Source organism: Camellia sinensis, chromosome 12 (genome assembly GCF_055761805.1).
Source record: "Camellia sinensis isolate YWXY chromosome 12, ASM5576180v1, whole genome shotgun sequence".
NCBI classification, from domain to species: Eukaryota; Viridiplantae; Streptophyta; class Magnoliopsida; order Ericales; family Theaceae; genus Camellia; species Camellia sinensis.
In genome coordinates this window covers 139437393-139448138 of record NC_138972.1, presented here as the reverse complement: position 1 = coordinate 139448138, position 10746 = coordinate 139437393, and the positions used below count along the sequence as shown (strand labels likewise).

The window sequence follows — 10746 nt, the reverse complement described above, 5'->3', positions numbered from 1 at the left end:
GTTCAAAATCATCTTCAATTCATTCATTAAAAATGTCTATCAAATCAAGATATTTTTTAATCAAATTGAAAATTTATCGAATCCTTGATCAAAATGAAAATTTAAAAAGTTGAAAAAAAAAACTATTATTCATTAATGGTTTTGAAACTCAAAAGAGTTTTGAATTTTTACTTTTAGTCTTTGTGGATTAAGCTCTTACACTATGTTTGGGAATTTATGAGAGAAAAGAAAAGAAATTATTACTTAAGTTATAAGAAAAAAGAAGAAAAAAAAATGATTGTGATTTCTCTCTTTCTTGTTTGGATAAGTAACAAATAAAAGAAAAGAAATGATTATAATTTCTCTCCTTCTTGTTTGATTAGATTTTATAAGAGAAAAGAAAATAAATTATTTTATGTTATATTATCAAAATAACATTTGTATATTTTCAATCATTTTATTTCTTTTATTTTTATAGGGACAAAATTGATATTATGAAAATATTGGTTTCTTTTCTCTCACAATCTCTTCATTTCTAAGAGAAATGAATTTCTCCCTGTTTCTCTTCATTTCTTCCAATTTCTCTCTACTTAAGTTATCCAAATAAGTGAGAGAAATACATATCACTCCATTTCTTTTCTTTTCTCTCCAAATTACTCAATCCAAACATAACGTTAGTGAGCATAAATGCACCATTATACAATATATTTTCATTTCATTATTAAGTTCTTATCAACTCGTTATATTGTTTCCACGGTTGTAAACTCCAAAACATATTTAACATTTGATAATCATGAACAAAGATATTATATATATATATATATATATATATATCTCGCTGCGGATTATGTTTACAATGATAAATTTGTTGAAGTTTGTGTATATTAATATTACAATAACTTTATATAAATGGTTGTTCCTATAATAAATCCAAAACAAACACTAGAATACATGGGTACAATAATGCATTAAAATATGCAATCAACTAGGCCTAACTTGGTTAGCCACCATGCCTTTCTTAGGGCTTAGTCCCAAAGAGGCTATGGGTTTAATTCCCCTTAAGGGAGTTGAATTAAGAGAGTGCAAGCACTTAAGTGTGGAGAGATATTCTCTTATAGATGCTAATCTAACAATTAACAACCAACATTTGTCGATAAAAAAAAGAAAAGAAAACATTAAAATATGCTAGTACTCAACTCGAATACATTAAAATATTGTACTAGAAACTATATGAATCAACTCATGGATGATGTATACAAATATGATGCAGATGGATCAGAAGTTGCAGTGGAGCCATTTGTTAAAGAAGCCAAAGATGAAGAACTAGTCATCGAAGGAGCAAAGTATGTTGGCACAGGCATTTTGGTAGGGAGAATGGGCAATGGAGCTTCAAAATTAAGCACATGAATTGCTTGCCTAATTGAAGGTCGGAGATTGTGATCTGGGTGAGCACACCAAAGCCCAACAATCATCAAGCATTCCACTTCTTCTTGAACGAAATCAGCACATATCTTCGAATCTAACGCCTCAAGAAGCCTACTAGTACCATAGAGGTCCCAAACCCAGTCTATCATTCTCATCTGACTCTTTGGGACCTTCAAGCTAATGGGTTTTCTTCCACATGCTATTTCCAGTGCCACAACTCCAAAACTAAAGACGTCTGATTCCTTATTGGCTTTGCCTGTAACTAGGCATTCTGGTGCCATGTAACCTATTGTTCCTGCCAAAATTGTTGTTTGTGACCCTTTATCGTGGTCAACAAGCCTGGCTAATCCAAAATCCCCAAGTTTAGGATTGAAATTTGAATCCAACATGACATTGCTTGATTTTATATCTCTGTGCACTATACATTGTTCACATTCTTCGTGTAGATAGAGCAATGCTGAGGCCAAGCCTTTAGCAATTTTGTACCTTATTGCCCATGTCAAGAAACTTTTTTTTTTGAAGAGATGATAATCTAAGCTTCCATATTCCATGACCTCATAAACAAGTAAGAATTCTCTTTTTTCATGACACCAACCAAGTAGTTGGACCAAATTTCTATGCCTCAACCGACTAATGATCTTCACTTTTGATAAGTACTCCTTTATTCCTTGTTTTGATTCCTTAGATATTCTCTTCACAGCGACGTGGAGGTTGGATTCCCTCAAGAAACCTCTATAAATCCCACCAAATCCTCCCTCTCCAAGCTTTTGTTCCTCCGCAAAGTAGTTTGTTGCGCGAATTAATTCACCATATGAAAACTTCTTTGGTCCGGTACCTACCTCGAATTCATTGTCCCCGGATAATTCAATAGCAAGCTCATCTTCTTTTTTTGCTGCTTTATTACTACTTTTGTTCCACAAGACAAATCCAAGCAAAGCTAACACACTAATAACCAAAATAAATGAGCCGACAACCACCCCCAGTGCCTTTTTGTTGTTTTCACCCATCCTCTTCTTATCGATTTGCAAAGTCGAATAGAATTGCCTTGATCTTACATTATTTTTCACAAGAGGATCTTTATGCATGGCTCGACCAGCTTTTTGCAATTGGTTCAAGCCCCCATCATTTGGGGTGACATGGATGCCATCTTCGTTGACATAAGCAGGTGGATCAGCTATTATGTCGATATTTTCACACTTTTTATCAATCTTCGTGAAGTTGAAGCTTAGTGAATTTGCTTGAAGAGGGAAATAGTAAAGGGTGAAGAAGAAGAGAGAACAAAGAAGAATAGTACTTGACGGGACTAATGGGTTCCAAAAGTTACACACAGTGAGAAAAATTAGTTCTTAATTCTTGATGAGTATAAATTAAATAATCATAGAAGTGTGAACAAATTTATTCTCACAAACTCATTGCTGCCAAGTCTCCTTTACATATGTTGGGGTCATCTTTAGAAAGCAAACACAAGACACTTCGCCTCTTTGATTAGGCGCACGTTGAAATTATTAATTTATAAGATTTTTATTTGGGTATTAGCACTATAAAAAATTAAAATTTTAGAGATCAAAATTTAAAAATAAAATTATTTTTTAGGAACTAAATATTTTTGTTATAAAAAGTGTTGTCGTCATTATATTTTTAGTAATGAAAATTGGACATTAGTGATAAATTATTATCTTTTCGGAATCAAATTTTTTGTCTAAAATAATAAACTATTTTGAGACCAAATTATTTTGTTCTTAAAATTCTCTTTATTAGTGATATTTTAAAAAATTTGTCGCTAAAATCGCTAAAAGTCTTGTTTTTTACTTTTCGGGACAACCTTTTAGCCACTACTCTCACGATGATAGAAATTAGTTTCTAAATGTCTTTTGCAACAAAATTTTTACTTTTAGAGATCAAAAAATTTAGGAGTTGTTTGGGATGAACTACATAAGTGCACTTTTTGACTTTTTGACTTAAAAAGTTAAGGAAAAAAAGATGTATATTTGGGATAATTTTTTGACTTTTTACGAAAAAAATGCGTATTAAAATATTGTATGAACTAGCAAAATTACCGAAGTGCCCTTTCGAGCACTAACCTGCACTGTGTTGCATCAGTGCACTGTGCTGTGTCAGTGCACTGTGCTGCTGACTGCTGCATTTTATTTTTTATTTTTTTTAAATTTCTGTGTATGTCAGTAAGGGCTTTTTAGTCTTTTTGCCCTCTGTCTAGGCTAACTTTTTTGATTATTGAATAGTATTAACTTTTTTACTTTTTAATAACTTTTTGACTTTTTGTCTATTATAGATAATCCCAAACAAGCACTTAGGCCTCGTTTGGCAACCGAATTTTTTAGCCAAAAAGTCAAAAAGTTACTAAATTAGCCAAAAAGCCAACAACCCATACCAAAAAGTCAAAAATTCTCTTTTCTCTCTACTTTTTGCGCATCTTTTCGTAAAAAGCTAAAAAGCCATCCCAAACATACTAGTTTTTTTTAGCTCATATTTTAGCCATATAGTCAAAAAGTTACTAAATTAGTCTGTTCCCAAACGGGGCCTTAGTCTCTAAAACTTTTATATGTTATAATGTAGATTTTAATAGGTATTCTATCTAACAAAATTGGGAAATTTTTTAATTTTACAACTAATAATGTTTTTTTAATTAGTGAAAGTTAGTGATTAGTTGGTTATATTAGCATCTCAAAAGGTTCTTACTCAAAGAATTCTTGGACTTAAATTGGGTTTTATTGAATCATGTGGTTCTAGTATGAATATGAGGTTTTAATTGAATTCATAGGGTTTTAATTGATTCATAGGGTTTTAACAAGAGAATTCCTATCAATAATAATAGTAAAGTCACATTAGGCATAAACACCAAGCCAAAAAAAGAAATAGGAAAAAAGAGGATTCAAGAGGCCTATAAGGATCAAGATAAAGCTAAAAAGGCCCATATTTTAGATAAAGACGCTTAAAAAAAATAAAATAAAGCCTGCAAGGATCAAGATAAGAAAACCGAGAGAACTTTACAGTTTAGCATTATCGCCGCAAAGGAAGATCTTATGGCTTTTTCTTTCCACTAGCCACGCCATAACCACTTGGTTCCTACAAATAATAATGTCAATCAAAAAATATAATTGGAATTATATATTTTTGTTGTATATTCCACTAATTCAGTTATATAATCAATTTGACACTAATTTCATAAATTGTTAATTCCCTTACTATCAATCTTTCTAATTAAACAAGGTCTTAAAGTAGGTTGAGACTATTGTGTAACATTATTATGTGGTATTTTTGATAAATGAAAAATTGTAAAACACATTAGGTAAGTCATTATTGTTTCTCAACTACCTAGCACAGATGGGTCAATATAGTTCTACCTATAAAAATTTTATGACACCCTTGGTGACAATAATATTAAAATATTTTAATTTTTCAATAACTAGGTTATCCGTGTCACCTTTATGTTAGGTAGGTTGAACACTAATTTGACATGTTCAATATTCGTATTATTAAGTCGTATCATACATATGTTCGTGTTAAAAAATAGTCAATCTTAAACTGTTAACTTTGTATACTAACTTTGTGTACGATTCAAATCGTGTTATTATGTCGTGTCAAAAATTCCCACTTTTACCTAGTCGTGTTATGTGGAACACATTTTGGGGAAGAGATATACAGCCGTGCCTGCAAAGGCTTCATTATGGTGATTTGTTATTCACATTTTGGGGAAGAGATATACGGCTGTGCCTGCAAAGGCTTCACATTATTGTGATTTGTTATTTACATTTAAGGTATCATCGATTAATAAGAATGCAAACATTGCAATAATTTAATTACATGGTTAATTTGTTGGGATTTATTCCACATTTCACCAATGTAAATAGAAGCACATTTACGTACCAACAAAGAAAAAAGTACAATCACACTACGAGATATACATAGTTCAACTCAAATTGTCTTCATCTCCGAGTGAGAGAGATGATCCATTATAAATTGTAAAGAGTACAATCATGAGACCAAAAACTCGACACCAATATCCGAGCCCTAGACAATATTCATTCCCCGATCAAGAGCAACAGAGCCCCAAAGTCACACCTGCTCACACCTGGTGTCTCCGGTAATTCTCATAAGTTCCTTATTTATAGGCAAATACAAGATATCATAATCTCATACAATTAATAGAACCCACACATAATGGACTCATAATAAATTTCAAACTTTATACTCTAACCCAAATATTTTTTTTAGTGAATAACTCTAATCCAAATATATGTAAACACCAATAATTATATTGGTCCCGCAAAAAATAAAACACACCCAATATAATTTAATGTGTACCAAAAGTAACAAAGCCTTGAAGCCATGGTGTCTTAAAACACACTTGCTCACACCGAACAAAGCCCCGAAGTCACACCTACTCACACCTGGTGTCTCTAGTAATTCTCATAAGTTCCTTATTTATAGGTAAATCCAAGATATCATAATCTCATACGATTAATAGAACCTACACATAATGGACTCATAATAGATTTCAAACTCTACACTCTAATCCAATTTTTTTTTTTTAATGAATAACTCTAATTCAAATATATGAAAACGCCAATAATTATATGGGTCCCGCAAAATATAAAACACACCCAACATAATTTAATGTGCACCAAAAGTAACAAAACCCTCTTGTCTTAAAACACACCTACTCACACCCAACAAAGCCTCGAAGCTACACCTAGTGTCTCCGGTGTAATTCTCATAAGTCCCTTATTTATAGGCAAATCCAAGATATCGTAATCTCATACGATTAATAGAACCTACACATAATGGACTTATAATAGATTTCAAACTCCACACTCTAATCCAATTTTTTTGTTTTTTTTTTTAGTGATTAACTCTAATGCAAATATATGCAAACACTAATAATTATATAAGTCCCGCAAAAAAATAAAACACACCCAACATAATTTAATGTGCATCAAAAGTAACAAAGCTTTGAAGCCACACTTGCTCACACCCAGTGTCTTAAAACACACCTGCTCACACTCAACAAAGTCGCCTCGAAGCCACACCTACTCACACCTGGTGTCTCCAGCAATTCTCATAAGTTATTTATTTATAGGCAAATCCAAGATATCGTAATCTCATACGATTAATAGAACCTACACATAATGGACTCATAATAAATTTCAGACTCTACACTCTAATCCAAATATATATTTTTGTTAGTGAATAACTCTAATCCAAATATATGTAAACACCAATAATTATTGGTCCCAGCAAAAAATAAAACACGCCCAACATAATTTAATGTGCACCAAAAGTAACAAAGCCCCAAAGCCACACCTAGTGTCTCTGGTAATTCTCATAAGTTCCTTATTTACATGCAAATCCAAAATATCGTAATCTCATACGATTAATAGACTCATAATAGATTTCAAATTCTACACTCTAATCCAATGTTTTTAGTGAATAACTCTAATCCAAATATATGCAAACACCAATAATTATATGGGTCCTGCAAAAAATAACACACCGAACATAATTTAATGTGCACCAAAAGTTGCTCACTTATCTCAGTTTTTTTGATTTGATTTTATTTATTAGGATGGCATTGCGGAAAATGGTGGTGCGACAGTTGAATTAAATGGGTTTCTGGTGCTGATCTTTTGATGGCTTTTTTGTGGGTTTTTTCCCGTCAAAGTTAAATAAAAATAAAAATAAAATTTAGAAACAACCAAAAAAAATAATAAATAATTTACTTTTTTTTGTTTTTAAATATATATATATATATATATATATATATATATATATTTTTTTACTTTTTAAATTTGTCTATACAAAACCGATTCAACCTGAAAAGTAAAAAAAACTTCAAATAATTTTGGGAAAAAAAAAACACTAAAAACAAAACAAATATATATATATATAAATAAGACTTTTTTTTCGTTGAATACCAAAGTCACCCTAAATATTTGTTCTTGTTTGACTAGGCCCAAAAAATAAAATAAAATAAAAAATCTGTTTTATCTATTTGGTTGGTATGACCGTACGTATGAATGAATTTCATATTCTAGCCAACCAAAAAATAAATAAACACTTGACCAATCCAATAAAAAGTTTTCTTCCACTAACGATTAGATCGCTAGACTTGAACGAGGATGAAAGCGATCTATGCTGACAATATTACCCACCAAATGAATAGTGTGAGAATGTAGGACAAATTACACTGGACAACTCTTGTATTTTTATTAAAATTTTATTTTAATCTCTTCGTCTTTAATTATAGCAGTAAATTTCTTATACTATAAGTTAAATTATAAAGAACTATGGTAAAAGTGAAGGGAATAAAATAAAATTTTAATAAAAGTGTAAAGGTACTAATAAGACGAGAAAAATGTCACATAGTTTCAAAAGACAAGTTTTGTGATAAAAGAGTGACATTACAACTTGACTTAAAGTATAAGAAATTGACTGCTACAATTGAAAGTGAAGAGACTAAAGTAAAATTTTGATGAAAATACATGGGTGCTAAGTGTAATTAACCCAAGAATATATGTATTATTCAAGTTTATCCGACATCAAGTCTAATCATTTCTTCTTTATTTTGAGAAAGCAAGGCATTTAAAAGAAAAATTATTCATCCTCCTAATTTTGGCCTTTCAATTCCACCACTAATGATGTAGAATTAGAAGAGATAAAGATGAGAGAAGAAGACCACATTAGATCATACAACAAAGTTAGTAGGTTAGGAATAGTCATTTTTTTCAACATCTTATCAAATTAGTGTCAAATTTGCACAGGGAAGATAAATAAACAAGTCAAATTAGTATCAAATTCACGTACCATAGAAAATTGATGTGTATTAATTAATTTATTTATTTTTGACATGATACATTTTTTTCACACAATAGGAATCGGATATGAACTCAAAATGACACAACATGATAATATTAAAAATAAAAATAAAAACAAACAAACTAATTGAGTTAATATTGAAAGAATTCTGAAATGACCCAAGATGATATGATATGATATGATACGACCAACACAACACAGATCTCCTCCCTTATTCAAGCTTTAAGAGAAAAAATAATGTATATATATAATTAGGGTATGAGCCCATCAGATGAGTGTGCTTAAAATATATATTTTAATTTTAAATTAAAAACATATCTTCTATGTTGTTTAATTAGTGAAACTATTCATTATAAGCTCAAGTTTTGTGCCCCTCTCCATAAATTTTTCTTTTTATAAAAAAAAAAATTTGACATTTGGCGCAAGGAAAAATGACTACTTGACAAAAAAAAGGAAAAAAGATTCATAAAAACTAAATGAGTTGTTTACTTTTTAATAATAATAATAATAATATAGATATAGATATAGATAGTATAGACAAAAAATAAAAAGGTGGCGAAAATAGAAGGGTAAAAGCTTGTGGCTTCTGAAATCCAACCAATAATCTACGTTGAAGAACACGTGGGTTTCCGCTTTATGTTTGGAGTGTGAATTGAATCGTCGAAAGCGAGCGGCGCAACACTTTCAAGGGTTATTAGGTGAAGGAATTTTAAAAAACAAATTATTTGTTTAATAATTATCAGATTAGTAAGAATGTATATTAATTATATGAAATTTTATAAATATCTTTAGTGTTTTTGATATATTTAATATTAAAAATTATATTTTAGTACTATATTATTTTATGTTGATATATATTTTTTTGGTATAAATATATTATTATACTATTTTATTTTAATATTAAAAATTATTTTTATATTAAACTATTTTTATAAAATAAAGGACAAAATAATATTTCTACCTTCAATTCCATAAGATTAGATATCAATACCAAATCTCTAATGAGATTTTTAGCTCCTAAAATCACCAAATAACTTCTATATTCAATAACGCAAGACACATTCTTTAATTGTATTTGTCATGAAATGCTTTCAATTTAAAGACAAAGGAGAAATCAGCAATTTTGTGCCAACGTACGTGCATAAAAAATATTGAGCTAATTTTTATACATTAGTAATTGGAAAAAACAAATCTTATACAAGTGTTTGTAAAAGAAGTATTTTATGAAAAGAAAAATAAGTATATCTAATAAATTTTTTTTTAAGCTTTGAATTATTAATTAGATCTTAATTAAATCAATTTGAACAATGTTTTAAACTATTTTTTTGATTAATATAATCTAATAAATAGAAAGTAAAAAATGCTTAAGACCCGTAAAATATGACCCTTAAATTTACACTCATAACATGAACTATTGGATCACAATTTTTTATTGGGAAAATTGGCCTAAGGTCCCTCCCCTACTTTTCGTAATGGAAGAGATCCACAAAATTATTTTTTGATGTCTAAAGTCCCTAAACATATATCAGAGAAATTTGACTCAAATTTTAAACTTGTGACATTTTCAGATTTGTTCAACATGGCGGGCCGTGTCGCGATATGTCGCGATCTGACCTCCCCTGGCAAAACCTCACTCGCCGTGTTTGGATCCGACCTCCTCTGGCCGCAGCCTCGCTCTCTCCGACCGATTTCGCATTTTTTGAGTTTCTGAAAGTCTCTCTCCCCCCTCTCTCTCTCTCTCTCTCTGAAACCCTTGCGTACTCTGCAATCGAACTTTCTTCTTCAATGGCTAACAGCAATCTACCTCAAAGAATCATCAAGGAAACTCAGCGTCTCCTTAACGAACCTGCGCCGGGAACAAGTGCGTCGCCTTCAGAAGATAACATGCGGTACTTTAATGTCATGATTCTTGGTCCAACACAGTTTCCTTATGAAGGAGGGATTTTCAAGCTGGAATTGTTTTTGCCTGAAGAATACCTAATGGCTGCCCCCAAGGTTCGATTTCTCACCAAAAAAAATACATAACAAATTAGAGAAATTCTCTGGAAATATTTGTTTTGGAAATTTTCTCTGGGTTGTGGAGTCCAGAGAAATTCTCAGAGAAATTTGGTGGACGAATCTGCAAACATCAATATCAGTTCCAGAGAAATTCAAAATTTCTCTGAAGATAAATTCGGAAGTCAGAGAAATTTGATTAAAATACATTATAAAAACACATATGATAATGGGAAGGGTTGTTGCTGATCTATGTGCTTTACCTTGAACCACAATGGATGTAAGTGTAGGTATTTGAAATTTTATCTAGATCAATTTTTTAATTTTCCCTTCCTTTCTCAAATCAGAGAAATTTGTAAAATTTCTCTGGAAAGTCCTTAGAATTTCTCTGAACCAAATTTCTCTATGATGTGAATTTTCTCTGAACTAATTTTCTCTGGACCAATTTTCTCTGGATCAACTTGAGGGACCTTAGACATTATGAAAATATTTTGTGTCCTTTTTGCTATAAAA

At 30.8% G+C, this 10746-nt stretch overlaps 2 pseudogenes; one reads left to right on the top strand and one right to left on the bottom strand.

Moving 5' to 3' along the window:
• Positions 1 to 1214: 1214 nt before the first annotated feature.
• LOC114300117 (L-type lectin-domain containing receptor kinase IX.1 pseudogene) lies at positions 1215 to 3547 on the bottom strand (annotated as a pseudogene).
• A 6476-nt stretch (positions 3548 to 10023) lies between these two features.
• On the top strand, positions 10024 to 10482 carry LOC114300611 (ubiquitin-conjugating enzyme E2 35 pseudogene; annotated as a pseudogene).
• Positions 10483 to 10746: the final 264 nt, after the last annotated feature.